The sequence below is a fragment of the Anopheles ziemanni genome (assembly GCF_943734765.1).
Source record: "Anopheles ziemanni chromosome X unlocalized genomic scaffold, idAnoZiCoDA_A2_x.2 X_unloc_5, whole genome shotgun sequence".
Classification (NCBI taxonomy): Eukaryota; Metazoa; Arthropoda; class Insecta; order Diptera; family Culicidae; genus Anopheles; species Anopheles ziemanni.
This window is the reverse complement of record NW_026689818.1, coordinates 107221-115239: the sequence shown is the minus strand read 5'-3', so window position 1 is coordinate 115239 and position 8019 is coordinate 107221.

The window sequence follows — 8019 nt, the reverse complement described above, 5'->3', positions numbered from 1 at the left end:
CAGTGTAGCAGAAGCTAGCTAGGGGGTCCGCGACAGCCGAGCGGTAGCGCCGGTTAGAAAATCGGCCCATGAGCGCCGGGGCTCACCACCTCGACGGCGTGGGTTCGAATCCCAACCGAGACCGCACCCTCCCCTGTACGAGAGGACTGACTATCCACGTACAACAGGGAAACAAGTCTCGTAAGCCCGTAACGGGAAGGCATGACCAAGAGGTCGTTACGCCAAGAAGAAGAAGAAGATGGTGATAAATTTACGTGTTTATTTGGCAGCTACAGTACTATTTCGTCATTTTATTGCTAGAATATCAATTATAAATTCACCATAGATCAGGGGTCGGCAAAGTCCGGCCCACCAACTGATTTTATTTTACCACTTTTTATGTAACTTGAGAACATCAACATCTTCCTTCTTCATGCGAAGAAAGTTAATTATAGTTTCATTTGCTTGCTCTGCTACAGTATTGTCCAGCAAACGGTTGCCATGTTCTTGCTTACGAACAATACGCCTGTTGCGTTGCCTGTTGCGTTGTTGCAAGTTTTGGGTACTCAACTCGATGACCCGCGATAGGGTAGTTAGCCACACTTCACTCATCAACAGATTATCCATCTTTTACTTTTTGTGTGAATTGAAACAAGATCTTGTTTGCTTTGAAGGAAGATTTTTGAGTTAACTGAAAAATCAAAAACAAAAACCTCTTTGCGCCGCAAAGTTTTTGAGTTTGCGGCTCGTGTAGCGTGGCTCACAGAATTGGTACCGCAAAACGCGGCTACACGAACCGCAAAGATTTCGACGTAAACTTCGAAGATTTCGACGTAATTCTACGAAAGGACTCGCTCCTGTGCTGGATCGGATGCGAAGATGTCATTCTCTTCTGGAGCTATCCCATCACTACACTGATTTGTCTTTAGACAGCAGGAATGCTGACGGCTACTATTGGTGAGCAAAAAACGTGTTTGCGAAGAAATAAACCATAAAAAAATATTTTTGATTGGATACTATTTATTTGTAAGTGCGTCCGGTTGTAAATATTAATCAATCGCACTAAAAATCGGCAAGAACATTGTCAAAAAATTTCCGGAATAAAAATTTGACCAGATGTTAATCAAACCTTCCTACTGTGGAAGTAGTACTGTGTACTAAATGTAGTTAGGATTCGAGGGGAGTGAGAGATATTTGAACCATGGATGCCATAGGGGGTGAAGCAGGAAGACGGTGGGTGAAGAGTAGCTAGCGGTTGTGTGCAAGCAGCAGTTTGTTGGGTAGGGTGGGTAAAGAGTCTGTGAAACGGGTGGAAATTGTGTCCAAGCACTCATTTTGTACCGCGGGGTAAGCTCGAGTTGAGCGAGATCTAGCCGGCTATCGGCAAATAATAGCCGGCAGCTACAACTCCCCGCGATAGCAGCGTCTTCGCGGGATATTTCAGTGGTGAGCGCGCGAGAACTCCAGGGCCTTTAGTTACTTTTCTCCTCGGTGTATTTGTTTCTTTCACTCCGACGCTTGGCTGTGACGTCACAGCCCGTGCGCCGAATAAAAAAGCTGAACGAAAATTATTTTAGTTTGTTTTTCTTTTTATTTACCATTTTCTCTGCTGATTACACACGATTTGCCCGTTCTATGCTTTTTATCACAGTCTGGAATGAAAAAATAAAAAAAGTAGAATAAATAATTATTTACCTTAAAAAATCGAAATCGAGTTGATATTTTGCTGGACGACATGAACAAGGCATTGTTGTTATTGAATATTTACAATATCGATTAATAACAGTGGTTATACAAAATTTCCTATATAAACTCGGTATCGTCGATATCTACCGTTTACGATGTGTTAGTCCACCTTCTTGGTATAATAACTTTATGTCGACTTTTCCTATCTTATATTTACTTATTACGTGGACTCGATTGTTTGTAATAAAAACTGTTGCATTAAAAGGAAGCAAACCCTTTAGATCATGTTTCGTATAATGAGGAACGAAATATTTTAAATAATAGAATATTAGCTTACCAGTTGATCTTTCTGCTATCACTTATGATAATGGCGATGTTCTTGAAGGCAGCAAACATCAGATAGTGCATTGCATTCATGCGGACGACGATTGATGTATGGCGGGTAATCTCAAATGTTTCGATGATTTTAGAAAATAAATAAGACCTGAAATACACTTTCCTGTATCATACAGCATCTACATGGTATTATTTCAATACGTCTTTTAGCAGGTAACTTACTTAATTAGTTCCCGGAAATATTCCGATGTACTGCAATATCGCCGAGGATGCTCTTCATGAAGCTGAAGCCTACGAAGGGAGTAAAATAAAAAGGATAAAACACCTGGTGGCTTTGACCTATCGTGAAGTATGTTCGTTAAGCTTGAATGCATTGAAGAGTACAATTCCTCACATACAGCGTGTTTAACCTGTGTGCTACAAAAAACGAGAACATTATTTAAATGTAGATATGAACAAACTCTGCCATATCGTCAAGTTTAGCATCATATTTTACCTGATCACTGCCGGTAATCTTCAATTCTCATTTAAATTCATAAAGTATGAATTCGAAGACACTGCATTTACAGTGACCGGAAGGAAAAAGTGCCCACTTCGAATTTTGTTGATTTTCGCTCAATATTTTTTTCTCAATCCAACTAAATATTCTGCAAGCATTTTTCGTATATTGATTTACATATTTCATATAAGATCCACTAATGAGTAAGCGAAAACAAACATATTTTGATTTTGAGAAAAAACTTATAAAAAAAAGCATATAAAAAAACAGTGACAAGAAAAAGTGCCTGCTAATTCAAATTAGTTGAAATCGCATCGAAGATAATAAAGAATTTTGATTTAAAACCATTGAATATAAAAAAATGGTAAGAAATGGTCTTTGAGAAATGATGTTAAAAACACAAAGTGCGGCATTCAGCGTTTTCTAGCTTTTACGGAATTTCTCGATCGCCGCTTTGCACTCGCTGGAATAGTTTACGTACTCGGCTTCGTGCTCTTCAGGTTTCCCAAAAAATAAGTATTTTTTGAGGAATTCAGCAATTTCGCTAGAAAAAGTTGGAAAAAGCATAGTTAATAGTTAAAATCACGTTATTTTTTAAAACCTTTGTAGCAATAAAACCTACGTTGGTGTAACTTATCGCTTTGGCAAAACTCTGGAATGTCGATTAACACGAGACGTTGATTGTTCGCTCTCCCTACGAAGAAAAATAGAAAGAAAATTGAATGTTATTGTCATTTAAAAAATTTTTGATATAGCTGAAACCTTCTAACTAAACTCCAAAACTTTAAAATTTCTCAAACGAGACTAGAGAGTAAAATACCCTTTTAAAACCAAAATTTGCTTTTCATAAAAACATGCATGATGGTTATTATCCTTTCCGCCGAAGAGTTATTTACCTTTCCGCCAACTCAAATGTTACCTTTTTCTTAGGTAACTCCGCCATACCCGAAGCAGCAATATGAAGCTTTCGCTTGAGGATTGATTTCAACTGCTTTCCTTCAGTCGTATGCGGTGGCGGAGTTTCTCCCTCTGGCGCAACTGGATTTATTGAGTCCGAGAAGGGGAGGTTTTCTGTGGCGGCAACTTCCTTTAAGTTGAATTCAAGATCTATTTTAGGTGTTGCGGACGGATGTTCTTGTATCAGTTTGACTCCATCATTTCTAAAATCATTTGAAACTAAAAGGATTATGAGAATTTCATATCGTATTTCAATCGAAAGTGATTATGAAAATAGAAAATAGCAAAGACCTATTTACAAACCTTTTGAGCAACAAAGTCTGAAACTCGATTTTCTCCTTGGCCTGCAGCTCCAAGTACCGTAGGTACACCTTCACCTTCTGCCTTGGAAGCATATCCAAAAATTGTTGAAGTTCTGCGAAATAAAGTTGCTGCATGTCTTTCTTGTTCTTTGTTATGATATGCTTTGAGGCATCGGATAGCTTGTTATATGACTCGTGCAGACTGATAGCTTTTCCAGTGTATATAAATCTGGCGTAAAATTCAAGCGATGTTCTGTTCAAAGACCTATTTACAAACCTTTTGAGCAACAAAGTCGGAAACTCGATTTTCTCCTTGGCCTGCAGCTCCAAGTACCGTAGGTACACCTTCGCCTTCTGCCTTGGAAGCATATCCAAAAATTGTTGAAGTTCTGCGAAATAAAGTTGCTGCATGTCTTTCTTGTTCTTTGTTATGATATGCTTTGAGGCATCGGATAGCTTGTTATATGACTCGTGCAGACTGATAGCTTTTCCAGTGTATATAAATCTGGCGTAAAATTCAAGCGATGTTCTGTTCAAAGACCTATTTACAAACCTTTTGAGCAACAAAGTCGGAAACTCGATTTTCTCCTTGGCCTGCAGCTCCAAGTACCGTAGGTACACCTTCGCCTTCTGCCTTGGAAGCATATCCAACAATTGTTGAAGTTCTGCGAAATAAAGTTGCTGCATGTCTTTCTTGTTCTTTGTTATGATATGCTTTGAGGCATCGGATAGCTTGTTATATGACTCGTGCAGACTGATAGCTTTTCCAGTGTATATAAATCTGGCGTAAAATTCAAGCGATGTTCTGTTCAAAGACCTATTTACAAACCTTTTGAGCAACAAAGTCGGAAACTCGATTTTCTCCTTGGCCTGCAGCTCCAAGTACCGTAGGTACACCTTCGCCTTCTGCCTTGGAAGCATATCCAACAATTGTTGAAGTTCTGCGAAATAAAGTTGCTGCATGTCTTTCTTGTTCTTTGTTATGATATGCTTTGAGGCATCGGATAGCTTGTTATATGACTCGTGCAGACTGATAGCTTTTCCAGTGTATATAAATCTGGCGTAAAATTCAAGCGATGTTCTGTTCAAAGACCTATTTACAAACCTTTTGAGCAACAAAGTCGGAAACTCGATTTTCTCCTTGGCCTGCAGCACCAAGTACCGTAGCTACACCTTCGCCTTCTGCCTTGGAAGCATATCCAAAAATTGTTGAAGTTCTGCGAAATAAAGTTGCTGCATGTCTTTCTTGTTCTTTGTTATGATATGCTTTGAGGCATCGGATAGCTTGTTATATGGCTCGTGCAGACTGATAGCTTTTCCAGTGTATATAAATCTGGCGTAAAATTCAAGCGATGTTCTGTTCAAAGACCTATTTACAAACCGTTTGAGCAACAAAGTCTGAAACTCGATTTTCTCCTTGGCCTGCAGCTCCAAGTACCGTAGGTACACCTTCGCCTTCTGCCTTGGAAGCATATCCAAAAATTGTTGAAGTTCTGCGAAATAAAGTTGCTGCATGTCTTTCTTGTTCTTTGTTATGATATGCTTTGAGGCATCGGATAGCTTGTTATATGACTCGTGCAGACTGATAGCTTTTCCAGTGTATATAAATCTGGCGTAAAATTCAAGCGATGTTCTGTTCAAAGACCTATTTACAAACCTTTTGAGCAACAAAGTCTGAAACTCGATTTTCTCCTTGGCCTGCAGCTCCAAGTACCGTAGGTACACCTTCGCCTTCTGCCTTGGAAGCATATCCAAAAATTGTTGAAGTTCTGCGAAATAAAGTTGCTGCATGTCTTTCTTGTTCTTTGTTATGATATGCTTTGAGGCATCGGATAGCTTGTTATATGACTCGTGCAGACTGATAGCTTTTCCAGTGTATATAAATCTGGCGTAAAATTCAAGCGATGTTCTGTTCAAAGACCTATTTACAAACCTTTTGAGCAACAAAGTCGGAAACTCGATTTTCTCCTTGGCCTGCAGCTCCAAGTACCGTAGGTACACCTTCGCCTTCTGCCTTGGAAGCATATCCAAAAATTGTTGAAGTTCTGCGAAATAAAGTTGCTGCATGTCTTTCTTGTTCTTTGTTATGATATGCTTTGAGGCATCGGATAGCTTGTTATATGACTCGTGCAGACTGATAGCTTTTCCAGTGTATATAAATCTAGCGTAAAATTCAAGCGATGTTCTGTGGAAATACAATTTTGAGAATACTTTAGTTTCGCACTTGAAATGGCCGCCTCAGAGCCTGGAGATTAATAATTTGTGGGCAATTCTCGATGCCAGGGTGGACAAAACTGATGCCAGGGTGGAGAAAACTGATGATGAACTGTTTTTTTAGATACTTTTTTTTATTATTTTTTTCTTAAAATCAAAAATTTTTACGTTTACGATAGGGAACCTTCGGAAGAACTTGCGCGCTTAACTGAAATCTCCAACGATTAAGATCGTATTTCCAACGCCCGTTAGTTTAGGACAGCGCGAAGGATACGAGAATAAGGATAAGCGGCGATAGCCGATAACGCGGTACCAACGGGACCGCCCGTAAACCTAACTAGGTTAAATCTCATATGTAAACTCTCAGTACGTTCGCGATCGTGATCCTAAATAAAAACAATAAGGAAAGGACACGACGCGTGTGGTCGGCTAACGAGAAGATAAGACCCACGCAACGATGCGTTCGTTCGAAAGCTAAGATCATAAACAGCGGGACTCGCAAGGATCCTAAGTAAACGGGATAAAATCCAGGCCGTGCTTTCCACGCGGAAATAGTGGAATAGAAGATCGCGCAACGAGGATCGAACCGTACCAGGAAATCTCGCACATTAGAGCGAGATCCTCTATCTCGCTTACGTTCATTAGAAGGTAAGGAGCGTCTTACTATAAAAGCGCTCAAAAATTTGATTAAATCAGTTATTTTCACCAGGACACCTTCGAGTAAAGTACCCGAAATTCCATGCTCCAGTCAAAATCCGAAATACCCCGAAAACCCTTTCAAGCTTACGCTAGATTCTGCTCTGTTCAGCGGCGCGTCACGCTGCAGACCGGCTTCTCGTAAGAACCTTCCCTAAACTTCGAGAAAATTCCAAAGGCTTCTCTCCGACGTCGGCACGTTACGGCTCGGACGGAACTTTGGGAAATTCAACAAGTTTCCCGCTTTCTGCGTGGTCCTCTCCGTTGTCGACACGTCATGACGTGCACGACCCGGACCGGTCACACTAAAGCACCCCAATTCCTCGTCCAATAAGAGTTAGGATAACTCGCGGAACACCTCTCCGTTAACGGCACGTCACGCTGCGGACCGGGTTCTCGATTTGCCCTAACTTCAGATCGAAGTATCACACGTCGTTCGCACCGTTGTTGGCACGTCACAACACGGGCCGAACACGTTGATACCGAAATCGACGGACCTCCAAATCCGGCGAAAATTATCGCGTGACGAACGACGACGCACTCGGTCGGGTCCTCCTTCGCGCCCGCCCGGACAACCGCCTCGTTACAGCAATCATGTGCGCGTTTCCTCTGTGAGCCGTAAAACGTAACACCGTTCGTAAACGTTTATGAAGTCTATAGTTTGACTTCACAGACGCCTTCGTTATGAAAAAAATATGGGACGAACAAAACAGATGCAAATGCTGCTGAAATGAAAAATAAGCATAGGAATAGGGTTTATAAGCTGGAGGGCGGTTTCGGATCGTTTATTATCGCTTGAATAATCTCACCTGATATTCGGCAATACTGAACCACAAGCACCCCGGAAGCACATATTACATCAATTTCAAACTGAACCATTATTTTTAATGTATGTTTCATACTTCACCTTCTTTGTTACTTCTTCGATAAAGGAGGAAGCAAAACATTCTCGCACAAACTTAAGTTTTCCTTCTAGTCACCAACCGTACATCCGGCTGGATGGCAACTAACGCAATACTGTTTTACTTTGCTAGGAATAAAGATGCGCAGCGATATTAGCTAACCTGTAAGAACACAATAATAAACAAACATTAGCAACGTTATGAGAACAAACACATCACAACTCACCTGCATGTTTCAAGAAGTTGGTTTGGTACGTTATTCAATGCCACGATACCTTTGTCCAAGTACATCTACCGTGCGGAGTATGTACAAGTGGTGTGAAACGAAACCAGGTCACCGAAATGATAAATACCGGATTCGTCGATGAAATCACGGAATACAATTTGATATGGGGGTATCCATTTCCGATAAAGAACACTTTCACATCGGCTTACCTGATTGTTTACA